Here is a 21,399-nt window from a genome sequence, read left to right as displayed (position 1 = left end):
TGACATATGTGATGCTACATTAAGAACTCTGCTACAGAAGAGTGGGAAAAAAATAGCTTACTGAAACCAAAACTTGGAACAAAAAAGTTCAAAGTGTTTTGCTACTGTGGACACACCTAGAAACACTGCTAAATTAATTTTCATGAGAAAGGTGATAGATGGCTGCAGCTTCACTTTTCAGTTTCTGAACCTTTAAGTCTCTTCCTCCCACAAAAGGATGCTGCTTCAAAGCTTTCGTATCTGGAAATGAAAGCACCATTGTAATTGCTACAGGATGTGCTGCCGATTTGCTCTGAATGTGCTAGCGTGCCCAGCACCTTGGGCTGTGTTTGATGAGAGCCCTGCAGCTGAACAGATTGGGCCATGGCTGTCCCCGTCCTCATGTGCATAGGAGCCATCTGGAAGCAAACAGCTCAATCATGAAAGAGTAAAGATAACAAGGAACATTTCAGTTCCCTGTTCAAGAAAAAAAAAAAAAAAGATACTCGCTTATCTCCTTATTACTCCTATTTTAATCCTCACCAAAGATGCAGGCTTTTCTTTATCTCCCTCTCTAAGTATCCTTTTTAACAACTGCATTAAGAGCATCACGACTGGAAAACAAAGAGTCAGTTACGAGAGGCAAGGGCTAGTACATCGTTCATCTGCTGTTGATGAACAGAGGTATTGCAGACCCAGAAGACATGCAGCCTAGAAAATTTTGCTGAAGACTTGTCAGGTCAGCGAGACCCTCTGAGTGGTTGCTTATATATAAATTTAAGTCCACAGCATCCTCTCTCCCTCTCAGAATACTACTCAAGAGAAACTGTAGTTGGAGGAAGGAGACAAGAAGTTAAACAAACTCTGTACATCATCTGGGATCAGATTTTAACCACCTCAAAGAAGAGCTGGCCACCGATAAACCACATTAATAAGGCGCTATTTAGCTTGGCCAACTTCACTGCGACTCCAAGCCAGCCTGTGCCCGGGCTCTATCAACAACAGCTACCTAGAGCCAACCCCAGCTGCTCTGAAGTTCAGGACTCCACCTTTTATGAGCCTAATTAATTTACTTTTAAGGTAGCCTGACTCCAGATTGCACTGCATTTTCCAAATGTTTTCCATAAAGCCGGAGGGAAGGAACGTGGGCTCCCCCCAAGCCTTGCTGCGATCCGAGGGCATCCTTCCAGCTCCAGAGCTGCTCGGCACCTCTCCCAGCCAAGGGGAAAGACCCAGCGCCTGCTCCCAGGAGGGCCTGGGGAAAAGCAAAAAGGAAAAATACCACAGAGCAAAATATTCTGATGAAAGACTGAACTGGGACTTTATTATTAAAGCCAGTCCTCAGATGAAGAATTTTAAATACTAAAATCACACAAAAAAAATACAATTTTTAACATGAAGTGACATAGAAACAAGGGATCACTACACTCAATAAAAGGTGCTTTTATTTCCTTATTCACTCAGCTTTCTAATGTAAGTTTTCCTCTGCTACTGACAACTTCTGCATTATTTATACAACGGCTAAAGTATAATTGGCCTCTTTCACATGGGTGAATATCAACTTATGGGGGAGAAAGTAGGGCAGGGAAAGAATGCAGATAAGTGACAATTTCCATATTCGTAGAGAAAACAGTTGTACTCTGACAGAGTGACAGATTTTAGATGTACTGTTCTGCATTTATATATAGTTGATGTCTAGCTTATAAAGCTTCATTTAGCTACAAAAACATCGTGTTTAGTTGTTAACTCAAGGAGGGAGGATAGAAAGGATGAGAAATTCTCATGACCAAATATGTCAACAAGAAAACCATTTTGCTGTGATACAATCTTTCAGAGTACTGGGCTTTTGTTTCTAGATCATTCTAATTTAACTTTACTTTAGACCTAACATGAAGATACAATTCCTACTATACACAGTATCGTGAAACCAATAACCAATCCCCAATTTTTAGAGGAAGAAATTCCATAAGCTTAAAATATACATCATATTTTATTCTCCACATGAATAGCCTCTGTTTTATCTTAATACAGCAGAATTCTCCCCACTTGTTTTTTTCTACTGCACTTCATTGAAAAAAATATTTTACTCTCTAAATCTTTAATATGGCAGTGTATTCCTATGTAAAGAGATGTGATGCCGTGAATTTAAGGGGGTCACATACTACCATCCTCATCTGAGCAGATTTGTAAGTATAAATTACACAAATCTATTTAAACAGACTCTGCACTGCAGTTCTGAAAACGATTTCATCTCAGTCACAAAACATACCAAACCTACAGCCAATAAAGTGTGTTGAGGTGGAATGGGGAGTGGTGTGGGTGTGTGTGCAGGGGGGCAAGCAAGAAAGGCACAAGCTAACCCCTCAAAACATCATGCGCATTCAGGTGCAAAACTTGCTGCATTTCAGAGGGGGAAAAACACACACTCTGGCTTTGGTGACCAGAGAAGAGGCAACATGACAAGCCTGTCCACACTTGGCCAAGTGTGATTATTTCCATTACTATCATTTGTGCAGACCTACTTGGTTCCCTACACACTTCGGGTAAGATCCAGAGCCTGGCAAGGCTGACAGCATTCTTCATATCAGCTTTAGTTATTCAGGTTTCAGAAAACATTACATCACTTACATCACAGTAACATAAGGCATGTCCTTTCACACAAGCCCACTTACATCAGCACAAACTGGACAAGACCAACTTCAACAAACTGCCCATAATCATGAATAAAATATTGTCTATGCCAATACAATGGACCTTCATTTACAGTTTTACTGCTGGGAAAAACTTGTCCATCTTGCTGTGGAGCTAACAGTAAAATTTTCATTACTAATAAGAACTCCAAGATAAAAGGTTATTCTTTCCCAATAGCACTGCACAGATTCTGCAGACAAATTTGCTATTCCACACTGCAAAAGATTTCTCTCCAAATATTCTTTTTAAACCTAGTCTCTTGCACAGTTACTGCACTACTGAGGTTGACATATTCCCATGAATCAAATACAGTAATACTAACTGCAGTAAAATAAATAATTTGGGCTGGATTTTAAGGGAGTACTTCCAAATACACCACGACTCCCCTTTAGACCAATTACTTTTTTTATTTGCAACTGTTAAAAAGCAATTTTAAGCAGTCACCACACACTAGTTTTAGTCACAGATCTAATTCTCCACTTCACAAAAGAGATGGTATTGTGATTAGCAATATAAATTTGGATTCAGAAAACCCGGGTTCAGTTTTCAGCCTTGCCACATGCTTCCCAGTAAGGCCTCAGGCACATCACTTACGATTCAAGTGTCCCATGTCAGGTATCTAAAAAGTGCCTGATTAAGTCTCATTTAGTGATCCTAGACTGTTTACAGTCACTGGAAAGCAACAGATACCTCCAGAGAGCAGTCCGTCTCGCACCAAGACAGATGCCTAAGGTAGGTCAAATGAATCACCTTCTGAGGGTATTTAAAGTTAAATGAGATGAGTCCTGTCCTTAATCTCCCTTTGCCATTGATCCCCATCTGTCATATGGGATTTATGTTTCACCACATCAATAGGACACTACTTTGATTGGCTCCTGCACAATATAAATGACCACCTGATGTGTACAGACTTGTATGCTTCACAAAAAGCTAATTCTAGAATCTTTACCTGAAATCTTCAGGTCTACCTCCAAGACAGGCTACCTTGGCAGTGATAGTTTTGGCTTTGGATGTTTTACCCATTTATCCTATCATGTAAGGACAGGACTAGATGTTCTCCTGTATCAACTTCTCATAGAAAGGGGGAGCAGAAATCTCCAATAATTACATCAACCTCCAGACAGATAAACTGGCTCCTGTATTGGGGAAGCTGATGTAGCAGAACTTCGCTAATTCCTTTATCATAGAAACCTTTAGAAATTGCTTTCTGGCATGAAGTAGCTAGTCTCTTAAGTACTACTGGAGCTGGAACTAGTTTATCTCAGATAAATTCCCTCCCGGCCACATAAAGGCTAAAATCCAGCCCCTTTGTATCATCCCACCTGCAAATAATTCAAATCCCACTAGTGAGCATGGCATTATGCATAAAACAGCTTTCTTCAGTAGCAAGCCAAACAGCTTATCCAGTTTTCAATTGGAAAGTGGCAAATCAGGTTACTGGGAAACAGGAAACTTTTTCCTCTCTTTAAACTGATACATTCATAAGTTACACCAGGATGAAGATAAAGAGGTTGTAAAGAGTAACTCAGCATAGATTCTAATTAGAGCTCTAAACTGAGCATCCAAGTCCCCCAGTATGAACGGTACAACCTTAATTACCAGTAAAATATGCTTATATCTAGCAGAGTGCCTAACAGACAAGCATTCATATTTTCAAGTATGAAGTTTCCATGATACAATTAAAATCCCTTTGAAGAAGAAGGTTGATATGGTTACAGCAAAGAATAGTTTATCCATCTCTGGGGGTCTTAAATAATTGCACTTTTTCAACATTTGGCCTAATTATTATTTGTTTTGCACAACAGTCTACATCCCCAGTCAAAGATCTGGATCCTATTATGTCAGGCACAGTATAAACACACTGCAAGATATGTCAGGCCCTGTTCTAAAAAGACTGCAGAGCAAACACTGCTTCTCGCAAACATGGAACAGCTCTTGATGAAACAGCTGTCACCAGTTACAACCCACATTTGGAATTCACTGTGTTAACAGAGGATGTGGAGAGGTAAGCCATCGTCCCCAGATCTCTTCCTTTGTTCCATACCGGGAGGCAAAAAAACAAACCACCCCCCCACCACCACAACCACCATCAAAAAAAGCCCTTGCCCACCACCACACATTAGGATGTTTGCCAAAAAAATTAAATACTGCTTTTGATTTTTCCCATGCGTGCAGGCAAGCAAGCAGCCTACAAAAACAAGATAGGTTTAAAAGCCAAACTAGCTATTCAAAGTGATGGTGACAATAACTGACTTCTTATCTTGCCTTCCAACTCATCTATAAGTGCTTTGAAGGAAAAAAAAAAAAATGTAAGTTTCTGTGATCTAATTCAGCTCATCCAGTGAAAGTAAATATGATATACTGAGAAATACATTAACAAGAATTCTAGTCTAAGCAAGCGAGAATTGAATGTACAATACTAGGATAAGTCCAATGGAAAAAGCAATGGGGCCTGAAGCAGTTGCTTTGTAATAAGGAACAAATTTCAGCACGTGTCCACTGCAGGCTAGCTCTGTGCACCTTATCTAGGAAAAAACACACGTATTTACTACTCTTGCACCTGATAGCTATTGTACTTGCTTTGTCTGTATCCACATTTGCAAAGATACTGGCCCCTATGGTGAATGTGCTTATTGCACCTCAGTCTTAGAAATTAACCTGCTGCAACTAACTAGGTAACACTGGTTCCAATCTCTGCTATGCAGAGATTAAGTGGGACATCATCTCAGCACCAACGTGTAGAGAATTTTTGACCGATACACAGCCCCTGCACTTGCACACTTCACTACTAATCCTTTAGTTCCTCCCACTCCTACTAACATTTCACATACATACAGAAAACACATACACTGAATAATAATGGGGTGATAGCTTTAAACTAAAACAAAATTGATTAATCACAGTCTATAGACTTCATGATAGTCTTTAAGAGTCAAAGTTTCAGTACACTCCCCCGCTATTTTTTTATAAGCACTTCAGCTTAAGATAAACACTAAGCACAGTTCCACATTACTTACAATGCACATCACAAACTTTGTACTTGGAATCTATTCATCACAATTATCTCTAAGCCTGATTGAAGGGGCTACCTTTAAGTATCTTACCAGTACCATGGCTATAAGTAGGCCAGGCTGAACTAGTGTTTTTCACTGTTCAAGGATAAGTGCTTACATCAGCTATTAAAAATCATCAATACATTATTCCAAAAGGACCCATGAAATAGCCAATACTTGGCCTAAGGAAAAAAATAGAATAATTTCTTAATTATAACAATCTGAACGTGTCTTCAACCAGGCTTAGCACTCAGTACATTCACCTACGGCCTTCTGTCCACTCTTGTGTTCATCCTTCCAAATTCACACATTCACATACTTAAAACATACAAAGCCAACACTGCAAACTATGCTAAGAGGTTGGAGTTTTACCTCCCCAAAAAAGATTACATCTCTTCATCACTAAAAAGGGCACAAAACTGAGTAGGAGAGGGCAATAATACCACAGACTATGGGATGCCAGGTGATGATCCCTTCCAGCAAATAATTTAGCTTTATTCTGTGAAACAAGTTAATACAATTGAACTCAAGTTATTTTAAGATAAAAGTAGACAAAGAGCAGAGTCATTCTAAGATCCAAATTTCAACCCAAAGCAAATTCAATGCTCCCAGTTTCTTGTTAATACTAAAAGGAAATTTTAAAAACTGTAACTGGAGTAATATTGACAGGTTCCATTAAAATTGTGCCAATTATTTTTCCTTTCACCTATATGCAATATATACATTTTGGAATCCTGTTGATGGGTACGGATATCCATGAGCTATCTGGAAAGGCAGAAAAAGGTTTTGTCTTTACAGATACATTTGAATTCTTCAGTAACAGTATAGACAGTCTCTACCACGCCTGTAGAAGTCTGGTTCATCACCTTTAATGGACATTTGGCTGGTTGTTGCTTTGGAATCCAATTGACAATATATGAACAGTACTCACTCAAAAGTCTGAGTTGACACTGAGATAAAATATTTATTACTATTCTTCTAGAATACCAATTTTCACAGCAAGTTTTATGCCTTATTCACCTGTAACACTGAACTTCCATCAATATTTATAAAGAATAATTTATTCTAGAGTAAACAGCTCACTATTATTAGCCAGTGTACGATTTGTAAAGCCAATGTTTGCATATCAAATATTAAAGTAGGTCCAAGTCATTATTAAAAGCGCACATATATTTTCAAAATGACAAATGCAAGAAAGAACTACAGCACATGACTTCAGGTGGTTTTGTCACAGATGTTTTTTTTACTTCAAGTTTTCACTTCTAGCATTTTCTCATCAAGTTACAAGAGCGTTAAATATAATACAAATTAATACAGAAAACAACCTTTCAATCCTATTATGTAGGATTCACAAAAATAAAACAGATATAGAAGATAAAAGCAGCAAAGGCCTTATGCAGCTACAGCATATCATGAAGCAGCAGCCAACCTCTGTCAAGGTCACATGGATATTTCCTGGTGTTTCTCTGCTCTAACTAGCAGCTGAGTAAGCTAAGTAAGCTTGAAGTAAGGACGAATCTGAAGAGCAAGTGCAAGATAATTACTTGTTATTAGTATACGAAAAACAACTATGACAAAACGAGAACTACAGAAAAGATAAATAGGCATCTTACTGGCAGACTTTTCCTGAGGAAATATTAATATGTCCCAGATATAATGATCAAATGCAACAGTTTAAGAAATACATCTTTAAATAAACACTTGGGATGTCAGAAACTAGGTAAACTTTAATTTCAGGATCCGGCAAGCCTGCCACTCAACCATCCTTCCACTCACAGTCAAAAATGTGTTTGTCTTCCACCCTCGCCTGGACTACTCAAGGACATATCTTCAGCAATTCAGTGGGAGGAGACGGAGGAGACTCTCAAAAATAACTCCTACTTGCCACTTCAGCAGAGCTGCATCCCTCTCATAGGAGACACCTGTTGTGTTACCAATACCACCAATTAACCAGCCATGGCTCGACACAAGGAAAAAGGACATGGAAGACTCTCATCAAGACAAGTTTACCTTTGTGCACAGCAGATGCATGACAGGGTTCCCTGTCTCTGATGCCAGGCACAATGATTGCCACCTGCAAGGCCAGCTCCAGATCAGGTTGGGCGCAACATGGTCCTTCAGGTAGCATCTGACTGATGGGCATCTGCAAACTAGTCAACGCCTATTTACACAAGCCCAGGCCAGACTGATAGGACACACGATATTGGTGCTCCCATGTTTGAAAGAACAATAGGCATTCTCTTTTTAAACAGAATTTGTATTAATAAGCACAATTTATGGTTTTAAGACACATCAGAGGAACAAAATAAATGGAAGGAACAGTTACCAGTTTCTACGGGCTTTAAATCAGGTCTTAAAGATTAACACCAGCTAGACAAATAAGGAGAAATTGCTTGTCAGTAAGGTGGGACAAAAACAGGATTACAACAATAGAAGGGCATCTTGAGAGAAATTCAGACAAAACCTCTTCACACTACAAGAATAACATGTCACAAGGCCTTTTACAAAAATAAAGAAAAAAAGGTTTTAATCCAAGAAACTCAATTAGAGATAATGGCAGCAAGTTCAATGGGTTGGTGATTTTAGGGCCAGGAGGGCAGCTGATTATCTACTCTGTTCTCATGGATTAACACAAATCAGAAATCCAGCATTTTCTGCATCAAATCTAGAACTTGTACTTGGTTTAGTTAAAAAGAAAAATACTGATCTAGAGACTTCAAGCAGAAAGCTGTCATCTCCTCAGTAAGTTGGCCCATACACTTGATGGTCTATTAATAGACAAAAAAAAAGCACCCCATTTCCAGTTGGAGCTTGCTCACTGACGAGTCTGTTACATGAACTTTTATTAATACTTCCTAGAACACAATTTAATACCAGTATTTCCACCATGTGGGAAACAGGAAAGCTTTCAGAATGTACAGTTTTCCAAATAGAATGGGAAGCTTTTAGGAATCTCAGTAAGAAGCAGATTTGCCACATCTCAAATGATACAATTCTTGGGTGCCTCCTCTAAAGTAATTCTAATCGCCCAACATTGTTTTTGAAGTTGGGCACACTTCCTACTCTCAAGGCTCCAGTGTTTACAGCTGCATATGGCTTCTCTTTAAAATAATGATAGATGTTGTCTGGATGTAATCCCCAAGTCTTTTCTCAGAGCCACTCTTCAAGGAGAAATAACTTTTTTTTTCTTTTACTAAAAGTAGGCAAAAGTATTACAGTTCATTTTGTTGAAACTCCTCTGATGTGGTAGAATGAGAAACCAAACTAAAAATCAGTCTATAATAGCACTTTTTCCAACTTTATTTATTAAAACTGTTACCACAAAGAAACCCCACACAAACAACAAAAACAAACAGAGGTATTCTCAAGAATGTGGATTTTGTATTTTATTCCAGATCATTGTTAAAGGTAATAGAGTTGGAATAATAGAGATGGCAGTTCCCCTTACACCGTCTATTTTGTCTATTTTTACTATTAAGTAAAAAAAAAAATTCATCTGTTCATATGGACAATGGTGTCCTTCCACAGTACTATTTCTTCCGATCAGAAAAATCACTCTAAGCTAAATCAAATGCCTTACTGCAGTCAATACACAAAGCTTAGTTTCAACAAGAAACAGAAATGGTCTTTTTTTTTTTTAAATAACACTTTCAAAACTATTCTTATTGGGATGTATTGCATTACTAATCTTTAACCCCCAACTAAAAATCAAAGAGATGATTATAAAGAAATATTCTCCAGAGCTTTGGAAAGAAGAGATATAGATATATATAGATATATATATATATAAAATTACAACTACATGTTACAAGCAATCATTAAGTTTTCAAAATAAGAAGAGTAGGTCTAATGTCTACCTGTCAATGACATATGTGTATGCATTTTCTAGAAAAAGTATTACCATTAGAGACAGGGTCATGAACCAAATAAACCATTTGCCAAGCAATTTCCACAGCACCTTCCACAAAAGCACTCCAGTTATTTTCAACTGCCATATCTACATGGTTATTCAAAATACACAGATATGAGGGAGTTTGCAGGTAATGTTGTATCTCCAAGCCAAGCTGGGTAACGGTTACCAGCTTTCCCGTACTGCAAATGCTACACTGATATTCAACCACACATAGAAAAACAATACCCACAAGATAAAGGTACAAAAGAAAACTTACAAATGGGTTTCTAATCAACTTCATTAAATCATCATTGAGCATGTATCCTCCCATATTTGAGGCACTGTACTACCTACTCACTACAACCGTGGCTACATTATTAAAACTACTACAGTACATTTGACTACTACCATAAATCCTGAATAATGCCCGGGAAGTTTACAGACAGCATCATTAAGGCAACTGAACTGTTTTTAGCTACTTCTAAATAAAATTTTATTTTCCTGAAATATTATATTAATATAATTATTCAGAGCTGATGAATAATGAATAGTTTGGATAATTTCTTTAAACTTCAAAATTTGTATGGTGTTCCATTTAGAAGAACCATATAAATATTAATAGCTTATCAGATAACTACGCTGCACAGGAGACATTCTAGATTTACTTTGTGTTCTAACATATTTCTCCCAGCATCTTTAGGGATGGCTAGAAAAGAGAAGTGGCATCTTGAGCTAGCAAACCTCTGAGAATTCAAAAGATGGCAACATCACTCCCTCTAGGATGGAGAAGGAAAAGTGTTCAGTGTCTGCTCTTCTGAGGAAATACCTCCATACTAGTAGTGATAAGAAAACAGGTTAAGAAAAATTAACAATTCTCTCACAAGCATATATAGTAAACAGAAGACCCATGAAGTGCTACTCATTAAGTCAATGGGGGGAAAAAAAACACACAAAACAAAACCAAAAAAACCCAACACAATAGAATAGAAAAGCCAGCCTCTAAAACATTCAGATTAGACATTTGTCAAAAGTAATACTTAAGGAGATGTTTTGATTACAGCTGTTATCTAGGTTTCAATCATTACATGCTTCAGGAAAAAAAAAAAATATTTTTTTTTTTATCTAAAGCAGACAACTTTTTCCACACACTGCTTATGCAAATCACTCGGCTGGTCCACGTAGTCCCTGAAAGAGATTGCTTGTAGCCTGCTCTTATCCTCTCACCAGTAGAAATCAAGAAGAGCCCCTGTGAGTTGTCCTCCTCCTAGTGCATTCTGCTTTGGTATCTGGTACTTCTGTAAAAGATATAACTGTATAACCAGCATTTCCTAATCCCCCCTCTTACTGAGGTGTATTAGGAAGGAGTAGAGCCTACTCTAGAAGAGATGACATTGGTACATAACAATCCTGAAAATATTTGTTAACATAATGCTTTGTTTATTCAGTCTGGCAAATGCTTTTATTTTAACCTCAAGTATCTTTAGTAAATGTCAGTGGTAAACACAAATTCATAGTTGGCTAACAAGCTTCCCTTTCGTGTATTTCTAATTAAGCTTCTTCCTAGACACTGAGTAATGTTTAAAATAAACATTCTATAGAGAATCTAAGTAAACCAAACGATAAAAATATTTCTCTTTGTGAAGCTACATATTTGTATGGGCATCACCAGCAGAGGGAAGGAGATCACAGCTCCAGGAGTAATAATTCCTCCATGCTTTTCTTCTGGATGTGTAGAAATATATTCTTGTCCTTTTCAATCATATTGCAAACTTCGATATCTCTTCCACAGCAGCTAATATGTGGTGGCATGTATTCTTTACTCTGAATGCAGTCCCCAGTAAGATTTTACCTATGTGCTTAAATATGTATGTAAATGTAAATCCTGTACACACATTCACACATAAGTATTTTTAAAACTGTAATCAGATTGCTGAATGGACAAGAGAAGACAGCGATATACTAAATAAGAGCTTCATTCTCATGTGAGGAAACATCAATTAACTGAGTTCTGTACAGCTGAGTGGCTTAAAAACTTCTGCCAAGACCCTAAGCTGTTCCTTCTTTTTACTTATTACAGCCAACCCTGCCAAAAGGCCATAAAAATTGATTTTATGTTTCCAGTCTCTCTATGCTAGCTGGAAAAGTATAGATTCCCCCTGCTCCGTGTTTCTGACAAACAGAACCTTCCCTTATTCTCACACCTTCTCAACTACCACACTAACTAACACTGAACAAATTCTAGGCTCATATATCTGATTTAGGTCATGATTAAGGTAAGAAAACATTTCAGATTGTTAAATCAAACACTGTTTTGTATCTGTGGTTTTAAAGGGTTTCTCACTCGTAGAGCGTTACAGAGAAGGATATATCCCACTTGCACTGCTATGGCATACATGGTAAACGATTATTTTTCACATTTATTCTAAGAAAGTGTTAGAACTGCACTGTTAGTCTGTGAGCTACCTCTTTAAATTCCAGCATCAATCCTTAAAATGGATTTAGCATCTTTAGCATCAAACATTAATAAGGCTCACTTAGGCACTCTTAATGTGAAGGAAAATTGGGCTTGTATGAAATGGCTACACTGGAACATTTCATGCTTTTGCAAGTGCAGGAGTATGATTATTTCCTACAGTATGTCATTATCTTCTGCCCTGTGGTTCTTTTTTAAATTATCTCTTCTCACTCAAGCTGCCTACACTATGTTTTTAAGCTATATAGTTTTCAATTTATGAATTGCATGCATGCAAATTTTGAGCAACTATACCACAAGCCAAGTAATAGACCGCATTAAAGTATATTCCCCTTGGACACTACTAATAGAACTACAATTCCATAAGGCTTGTAAGAAGGTACATGTTCGACTCAAGACATAAAATCAGGTCATCTGTTTCCAAGATAGACAACAAAAATACTATTCTAGACACACGTGGAATCTCCTTACACTTTTCCTGAACAGGTTCATTTAAGCATGGCAGGCGACATCATTTCATATCCTCACAAAGCAAATTACTTTGCCACCTACTTGTCCTTGTACCCAAAATCTCCCCCTCGCCTTTTCAGGGTCACTCCTAAAACAACTGCTCATCTGTAACTCTAGACATCAATGCACCAGGGAAAGGAGTCTCCCCTTAGGTCTACCACTATCGTCTTCTGTTTTTTATGATGAAGTAACTCTCTTGGACAATAAAGCACTTTAAACGGCAAGTAACAGATTAACACACAACACGGATGGCACACTGCATAGCCACTCAGAGGATCAATATTGCTGCTGACTGATTAGTAGTCTAGTTGTGGTCTACAACATATATGTGTATCTAAAATTACTCTACTGACCTTTGTACAAAAAAATATTATTTCAGAGACAGTGAAATATTATTGCACTACAGCATTTTGCATTGAGTTTACAAGGTAATAAAACACAGAGCTCATTCTTCTTCACCCGCAAATTGCTATTAAATAAGGAAAATAAGACTTGACATCCCCCGGACAATCAAAAGAAATTATTTATTTGGATGCTAACATCTGTCTCAAGATTGTGGCCAAGTGCTTTTCTGTGCTCATTTAGGACTCCACTTGGAAAGCTTTTCAGTTACATTTACCTAGAGATTTCTCTCTACCACTTCCCATCTGACAGAAATCACTCAGCTGGGTCTGATGAATAATAGCAAAAGGCAGCTTGTATCAGAGATGATTGAATTACAGATTGTTGAAAGTGCCATAAAGGCTCATTCCAATGACTACATTTAATTTACTTACTACACTGCCTACCAGAAGCTGGTAGTCTTTTGATATCTTTATTTCAGAAAATTAGAAACAAAAGAAATATTAACATGCTTTGCCACTTTCTTACTACTCTACCTAGTAGAGTTTGATAGGCAAAATTAACTTTTAAACAGAGCGCTGATCCCCTATCCATACCGTGTGCGCATATGGACCAGACCATAACACACCTGAAAATCGGAGCAAGGCAAGTGGTATTAAATAAGATGAGGGAAATGATGTCCGAGGACACGAAATGAAATTGCATGGAAAGAAAATGCATTAGCTTGACAGTCTAAGTAATGGAGGAAAGGCTTTTTGTAAATTGATACACAAACGATTAGATGTAGCCCTGCAGACAGAAGAGGAGGTCAGCGCTCGGGGGCCGGTGCCGGGGAGGACACACCGGCGAGTCCCACCGGCCGCAGCCGGGGCGGCCACCGGGACAGACCACCCTGCCGAGGGCGGGGGCACCGCGGCAGCGGCAGCCAGGTGAAACCCGGAGAAACAAGTTGGCCCGGCGGCCCCCTGGGCGCCTGCTCCGGGCAGCGGTGCGCAGGGAGGGATGGAAGCATGGAGGGCGGACGGCGCCCCGCGCCCGCAGCCGGGGCGGGGGGCGACGGCGAAGCACGGCGGCGGTGGCGGGCGGGGGCGCCCCCTTTGTCTGAGCCGCCCCCCCCGCACGGACCGCTCCGGGGGCGGGCCCCCGCCCCCCGGCAGCCACGGGCAGAGCTGCTGGGCAGGCAGCGCCGTCAGCCGCCCCCGGAGCATGTGCTCTCCCCCCGCCGCGCAGCGGGCCGGCGGGCGCACCCCCGCCCAACGAGCCCCCCCGCCCGAGGCGACACCGCCCGGGCGCGGCTGCGGGCGGCCCCGGAGCGCTGCCTTACCTGGCAACCGGGGCGGGCGCAGCCGGCTCGTCCTTCAGCCTCTCCCCGCGGCGGCACTACACGCGGTCGGGCCCCTCCCGGGGCGAGGCTGCGATGCACGGCGGGGTGCGCGGCGGACCGCCCCCGCGCACGGCAGGCAGCTGCCCCAGCCCCTGCGCTCAGCGGGCTGACGGCGCGCCGGGCGTTAAGTTTCAGCGGCGGTGGCCGCCGGCGGGCAGGGCAAGGCAAGGCAATGCAAGGCGGGCGGGGAGGCGGAGGCGGCACGGGGGCTACGCGGCGCCTGGAGCGCCGCCACACTGCAGCGTCTCCAGGAATCCCTCCCGCGAGAGGCAGCCCATCACCCCCGGCCCGCCGCCCTCATTGGCTGGGGGGCGGGGAGACGGACACTGCCACCCAATCGCCTGGCGCACAGCATGGGTGGAGCCGCCGTGCCGGCCTCGCCCATCCCGCGGCCGTGCGGTCCCTGTCCGCCCCGTCGGGCGGGGCCGGGCGGCGGCAGGCAGGGGAGGAGGAAAGGGAGGATGAGCAGGGCATCCCCGCGCATGGCGGTCGCGTCTGGCACCGCGATCCGCGGGGCCGCCGCCGGGCGGCACAAGTAGCTGTGCCACAGGCACAGCGGCCGTCGGGTGACCCGGGTGCCCCGGGCAGAGCGCGGCGCTGGCCCCAGAGCGTTAGGGCGGCGGGGAGCGGAGGCGGAGGCGGCGGCGACCCCCCACCAGGCGCTGCCGCTGCCCCCAGGTACTTGGTACTTTTAGCGAACCGGCATTGCGCGGCCCTCCCGGTGCGGCGGAGCCTCGGGCAGCGCGCCCCGGGCAGTCGCGACTGAGCATTGGGTCGTTATGGGCGTCTGTGGCTTAGGCGAGAGCAGAGCGTATCGCGTGTTCAGGTAAGGACGTGCAGGGGTTGACTTAATTCCCTTGATCCATCCACTCTGAACTGGAGCTTTGATTAACATTGGTCTGCAAAATGTAACTGTAACAAATTCAATTAAGGGAAGCACATTTCTTCGACTTTTAATTAGATCTACCCTATTTGTCTAATGTTTAATATAACATAAAAAGCTGCTCAGATTTCAGAGGGAAATGGAAATAGATTTAGATGTAAGGTTAGCTTTTAAAAGCACAACGGATTAAAGTTCTTTGTTCCTCAGCATATATTATTTTTGCATCTATACCCTCAAAGGCTCAGGAAGAAAACAAAATTTGATCTGCAAAACTGTAAAAATAGTAGTGTGGTATTTATGTAGGAGTTTCCCATAACCTTTAACTGGTCACAGATACTGAACATACAGGTTCTAGCCCAGGCTTGATGCACAGTAGTACAACATGCTGCTTAATTACAGTTATTCTAAGAAAACAGAAGTAGTTTTGTATTCCACAACAATTTAGTTGGTTTTGCTTAGTATACAAGACTGAAAGTTATTTAAATTATAGCTCAGTATGATAAATCGCAAATGTTGGCAAAAAGAGGAGCCCCTATGACATTTTTAGCAGGTAACTGGGAAGACAAGAATCTCCCAGGCACATCCCAGAAGTGGCTTACTGTGCCTCCAACAGAATGTCATTCTGCAATTCACCATGCTTGGATGGTGGGATTTACCTTTGAAAATTACAGCCCTCTTCCTGGTCACTTCAAATACACATTTTCTGATCAAGTCAGTGCTGGACATGTGTTTTTAGGTCTGTTGGAATCATAGAATCATTTCACTTGGAAGAGACCCTCAGTATCATCGAGTCCAACCATAACCTAACTCTAGCACTAAACCACGTCCCTAAGAACCTCGTCTAAACACCTTTTAAACACCTCCGGGGATGGTGACTCCACCACTTCCCTGAGCAGCCTGTTCCAATGACTGACAACCCCTTCTGTGAAGAATTTTTTCCTAATATCCACAATAGGGGTCTTGGATGGGAACATTAGGTCATGAGAGGGAAAAGGAAAGCAAATACCAGCTCTTGCTGAGCTATGGAAAGAAGGAGTCACCATAATTAAAACTGCATACACAGAAGTGGTCACCTCTGCCTAGATTACCCTGTATGACTTAAAAATGTGGCTGTTTTCTCTCTTCAAAATCAATAGTTATCAAGGACAGCTTTCTCTAGGTTCATTTATCTGGTCAGTTAAAACCCCACACATTTCAATGCTAATAATTATGCGAACTTGATGCTGTGTTCCTAACAGCCACACAGCCAGAAGTCTGTGGGTGTCTGGCATTCACAAGGCATGACACATCATACCCTGTTGGTAGTATTTGAGCAAAGAAACATCTTTTAAGCCCAGTGACCCCCTCTTAGTGTACAGACAGTAAGGAACAGAAATGCTGTCTAACAGTAGCCCTGAAGAGTATACCAGCACTTTCTTACTTCTGACTGTGGTAGTCCATACGTGATTATTCTGCTAGATTAAAAAAACTAAATAAATAATAAAATAAAATAAAAGTGCAGGTGTGGTAGGGTCTGAGAGGGTGGTGGAAGAGATTTCGTCTAATCTTTTCTGAATCTGGTAATTTGCAATGGAGAAATTGCTGCAAAAGTTGCATTCCTTCTTAGCCCACACACTCCCTTCAGTTCTTTTCGCGCCCAAAAGCTTGTTCACACAGAAAGAGGTCCTCAGTCCAATTAGTGAGTTTTATTTCTCTGCTGCATCCACAATTAAATAAGTAGTTACTGTCCAGGCATAGTGATTAATTAAACCAAAGGAAGCTGGGAAACTTAAGGGATAACATACATGTCCTGAATGAACAAGATTGTTCTAGAAGAGCTCAGGAGCCATTTGATGAATGCTTGGAGTGCTAGCCAAATGCTAGCCACTAAACTCATGAAACACAGATCATTTTATTTATTGTCGTTATGTCTTCCACAGTTGTGTTAAGGGAAGAAGAATCAACACTATCATGAGTAAAAAGAAGAAACATGCAAAACCAGAAGAAATGACGTTCTAAACCCAAGACCTGTTTTGTTTTGTTTATTTTTTAATGTGCATTAGTACATCAAAAGTGAAATTTAAATAGTGTCTACTATTCAGAAGTTCCGTCGGGAACCTGCTAAAGTACAAATGAAGAACCAGGCGCTCTTATATCCTTCATTTCCCTTGTTTTTAATTTAGACTTTGGCTGAGCTAGAAGTACATGAGCATCTGTGAAGAATCTGAATAAAAAAGCAATGGCACAAATGATGCAATGTTTGTCTTTGCCATTTTTATTTTTTGCTCTGTGTATACTGTGACTTCAAGATTAAACCTCAAGATTAGAAAGCAATACGAGCCATAAAAACTCTAAGTTTTCAAAGTAAAAGACTCCTGCTTGCTCCATAAAAAAGGAGAAAGCCTGGACCAAAGCCAATGAAACCAAAAATATTCTTGAGCCTGTCCTGGCAAGTTTTATGGCCTATAAAGAGCAGATACTAGTAGGACAGTCACTGAAATGAGGCAAATTCAGGGGCAACAGCAGTTGTAGCTCATCCGAAACAGCGATCAGGGCTCTGACTTTGGGCACAAACTGCCATTGATTTTCTTTTTTACATCAGCCTTCGAGTGACCAAGTATCACAAACACCACAATTAGATATACAGGATGGGGAGCCAGGCAAATCATGAAGGAGAATCAGTGGCAGGTGAATGACTAAATAATACTAGTGGCATGTTAATTTACTTATCAGGAAGAGTTTAGGACTGTAAACTAGCAGGGACTGAACCATGACTATCATTATGAAATTATTCACTGACCTTGAGTTGCACAAGATCACAAGCACCTATCTTTAAAATAAAGATACTTTTACTTTGCTCTTCATTGTCATGTTATTTTACTCCTGCTTTTTCTCTGGTTTGGTCTCTTCTATCCTCAAGTTTTTAATTTTGAGAGTAGTTTTAATGCCTGAAGACAAAGGCTTTTGCTTAGGGAAATGGGACCGCTTTTCAAATGAGTTTCTGATTGTATGAGTTCAGGCACACATTTCTGAAACTTCTTGTAGCAAATGAAACGCCTGGTCTTGATTGTTTTTTCCCAGTTGACTGGGAATCCAAGGGCTGGTATGTACAGCTGAAAATTAATAACTTAGAATCCCATTTTAGGGCACTGTCATCCCACCCTCGATTTCAGTGAAGTTTCCATAAGTGGGTGATGATGTATTTAGAAGGCACATTCATAGTCAAGGAAGCCAAGCCTACATCAGGAGAACATGAAAGACAGGAAAGCAAAGTGAGAAAGACAAGTCCCATAAGTGAGAATTAACCTTCAGTCAAATGAATAAATACTGGAATAACTATTCATCTGTACACAACTAACAAAAGCATCTTATGAAGGTGATTTTTGGAGCAATGTGTGAGATTGTGAGTTGTATACAGGGAGTGGAGAACAAGTGTTGGGGTTTTGTTTTGGTTTAATTCTAGCTAAAAATCAAAGGGTAAGATCAAAGATGTTGTTAGTCCACTGACTGATGTTTGTCTCAACGTGTCATTTGATTTCATTGTTTTCTTGTGTTTGATCTGCACACATCTGCTGCTTCTTCCAAGTTGTTTATGCAGAGATGATCTCTTTTAATCTGCATTTGTATAGCAGCTAACACAGAGAGCTCCTGCTCTGTGCCCAGGGCTCCTGGACCCTGTGGCAGTATAAATTAAAATGAAAATGGAAAAACTCTTCTATAAGGGAGTGTTCAAGTGTAGTCAAACTGACCTGCATATGTTTTCCACAGACATCAACTGTGTAACTCAAGGACAGATCTGAGTCAGTGTCTCTTCCCCTGTAGATGGTGCCCCTAGTTCAGGGATTCTCTTTTGGGTTGACAGCTCGGCATCTCTAATGTTCCTCCCCTCTTTGAACATCAGTTTTCACCAAAGTGGTGCTCAGGGTGATACTCCAGAAAAACAGCATTTTCAGTGCAGGTAGGATGAACTGGACTGAAGTCATGGGTTTCTTTTCAATCAGAATCTACTATGTAAAATGACGAACTACTGAACCATTAGCTTAGAGAGTGCCCAGATATTATAAATGTCCAATCTTACCCCTATAGTGGTAGACATTATGGTTTCTCCCATGTAAAATCTCTAATCTCTGGTAAGTGTATGTATCTTATAGATGACTGCATAATGAAAAAAAAAAAAATAAAAAAGGGAAGTGGGATTTCTAATTTAATTTTGTGGAGCTGACCTTCACAAAACATAAGGAAGAGCTGTGTAATGGCAGTCACTGTTACCTCTGAGGAGACTTAAACAAGGTCTTTTCAAATTGGTATGCGTGATTGATGATTGTCAAAATGTGCATAAGAGAGGAGATTCATTGCCTCCAGTACAAAATAGGGATACCTCTGTTTACAGAGACAGAATTGCCTGTGAAATGCGCAATATGCTTGTATTTACACCAATCTGAGAGTGGACCAAAGATGGATAATATCCTCATTAGAATGTATCACTGAAATGTAGGTAAAATCTCATGGCTACAGGCTTCTTGAATTTCATGTGTCTAATTTGAGATAGTCACAAAACTTTCACCATGCAGCAGACATATAACAAGAAACCCAGAAAGCCAGCCCAGCTGTGAAGCATGGCAACTTCTACCATTTAATTATACAAAGCAGGCCAAGAACATTGATGTGAAGAAAAAAATGGGATAGAGTTACTAGGATAAAAAAACTTGTTAATGTATTTTACATTCCAGAAAATACTTTTGAAAATCAGTAGCCCAATAAATAATTCTCAAGGGAGTTTGTGTTCATTTAGCTCGCATTGTTATTTCATTCAAAGCCACAGTGAAATTACCCTAGTATTTATATTTAAAATGCTGAACCGTAAAATTGTTAGGTTTTTTTTACAGAAGTCACCATTTCATAATATTTTCTGTCCTTTTCAAAAAATGTACTTACTTCTCTTGCAGGAATGCAGTCATTGTACAATTCTGATGTTTAGACTTCATTGGGCTTAAAAGTTTGCAAAACACATGGCTAAATGAACTGGAAATTTTATGTCATTAATATTATTAGGAGAGAAGAATTTTTAATTTTGATTTCTTCATAGCTATGTTTTAGCCAGTATGCAATACAGTAAACTAGTTACCTCTGGTAATTCTGTCTATCAGCAGCACCATTTTGTTTGCAAACTAAAGGGCTTGTTTTATTTCCTGTGTTGCTTTTTCTATAGTATATGCCATAGCCTTCAAATTACATGAGTCTAAGAAGGGAATAAAGCTCCCTTACTGTGGCAGTGTTGTTAAAATGATAAGGTCAGTGGTAATGTCTCTTCTGCAAACCTTGGTAGATATTTACCCAAGTCAAAACTGAATTTTTAATCGTTGCAATATGTTAGTAAAAAAAAAAAAAAAAAAAAAAGGCCAAAAGTGCCTTTCTTTGTTTTTGAAAACTTAGACAAAGAAAACAGAAAATATACCCAGTGAACCTAATTCTCCTTTTAGTTAAACAGGTATAAATGTGCAGTAAGACCTCCTGTCTTAAAAGCACAGTTTCCATAACTGCTATCTTCTATAAATCAAGCTATCTTAGAGACCAAAAGAAGTGTTAATGTAGCAATGAATAATGTTAATTCAAGTCAGGAATTAAAAAATGAAATTTTAAGGAAACAGAAACTCCAGTTTGCACACTGGAGACATAGTTTCTTTCTTACTCGATAGTTCTTAGTCTTGGGCAAGATCATCTTCTCCAGGTGCTCATACATGTCTGAATGATAATCCCCTATCACCTTCCCGTTTTTTTGCTTTTGTCCTCTTTAGTTGCCGGTCCCCTTACCTTCCTTCTCTGTCTTTCCTGTTCATCTGAGAATATGTTTTGTGATAACATTGCTCATCCTAAGTGAGAAATTATCTGAGCAGAAACAGTCATCCCCTTCAGCCTTGGCATTAGACCTGTTTTGGCAAGAATCAGGGTTGGTCCTTTTCTTTTGGGGATGGAGGTTGAGCCTGCAGTCAGAATTATGACTGATGATGAAGTATAATAGTAGGTTGTTCCCTGCTGAGGAATGAAAAATTCACAAGAAGTCATTGTGGTTTTTTAATTCTTGTTTATATGTGAACAGAAGGAACTAGTCAGGAATGTTATCTAATGGATAGAATTAAAAACAGGAAGAAAAGAATGAAAACAGACTAAAAAGCAATTCAGGACAGAGATGATAAAGATTCTCATCACCAGAAG

General features: G+C 40.3%; 1 protein-coding gene and 1 long non-coding RNA gene across 6 annotated transcripts in view; one reads left to right on the top strand and one right to left on the bottom strand.

The window, feature by feature from the left end:
- SYT1 (synaptotagmin 1) overlaps positions 1–14,596 on the bottom strand; it is a 360,340-nt gene extending 345,744 nt beyond the window's left edge. For 2 of the 5 annotated variants that reach the window (XM_071799485.1, XM_065848537.2), the window contains exon 1: positions 14,265–14,595. The gene's annotated coding sequence lies outside the window, so the exon portion shown is untranslated. Of the gene's footprint in view, positions 1–14,264 lie in introns of all 5 variants that reach the window. The other 3 variants (XM_065848520.2, XM_065848528.2, XM_071799493.1) reach the window with 2 other exon arrangements.
- A 167-nt stretch (positions 14,597–14,763) lies between these two features.
- LOC139827058 (uncharacterized) lies at positions 14,764–17,439 on the top strand. Its single transcript, XR_011737243.1, has 2 exons — positions 14,764–15,150; positions 17,127–17,439. It is a non-coding gene; the product is annotated as an uncharacterized lncRNA (long non-coding RNA).
- The last annotated feature ends 3,960 nt before the right edge of the window (positions 17,440–21,399 follow it).

Source organism: Patagioenas fasciata, chromosome 1 (genome assembly GCF_037038585.1).
Source record: "Patagioenas fasciata isolate bPatFas1 chromosome 1, bPatFas1.hap1, whole genome shotgun sequence".
Classification (NCBI taxonomy): domain Eukaryota; kingdom Metazoa; phylum Chordata; class Aves; order Columbiformes; family Columbidae; genus Patagioenas; species Patagioenas fasciata.
This window is presented reverse-complemented; position numbering and strand designations above follow the sequence as displayed.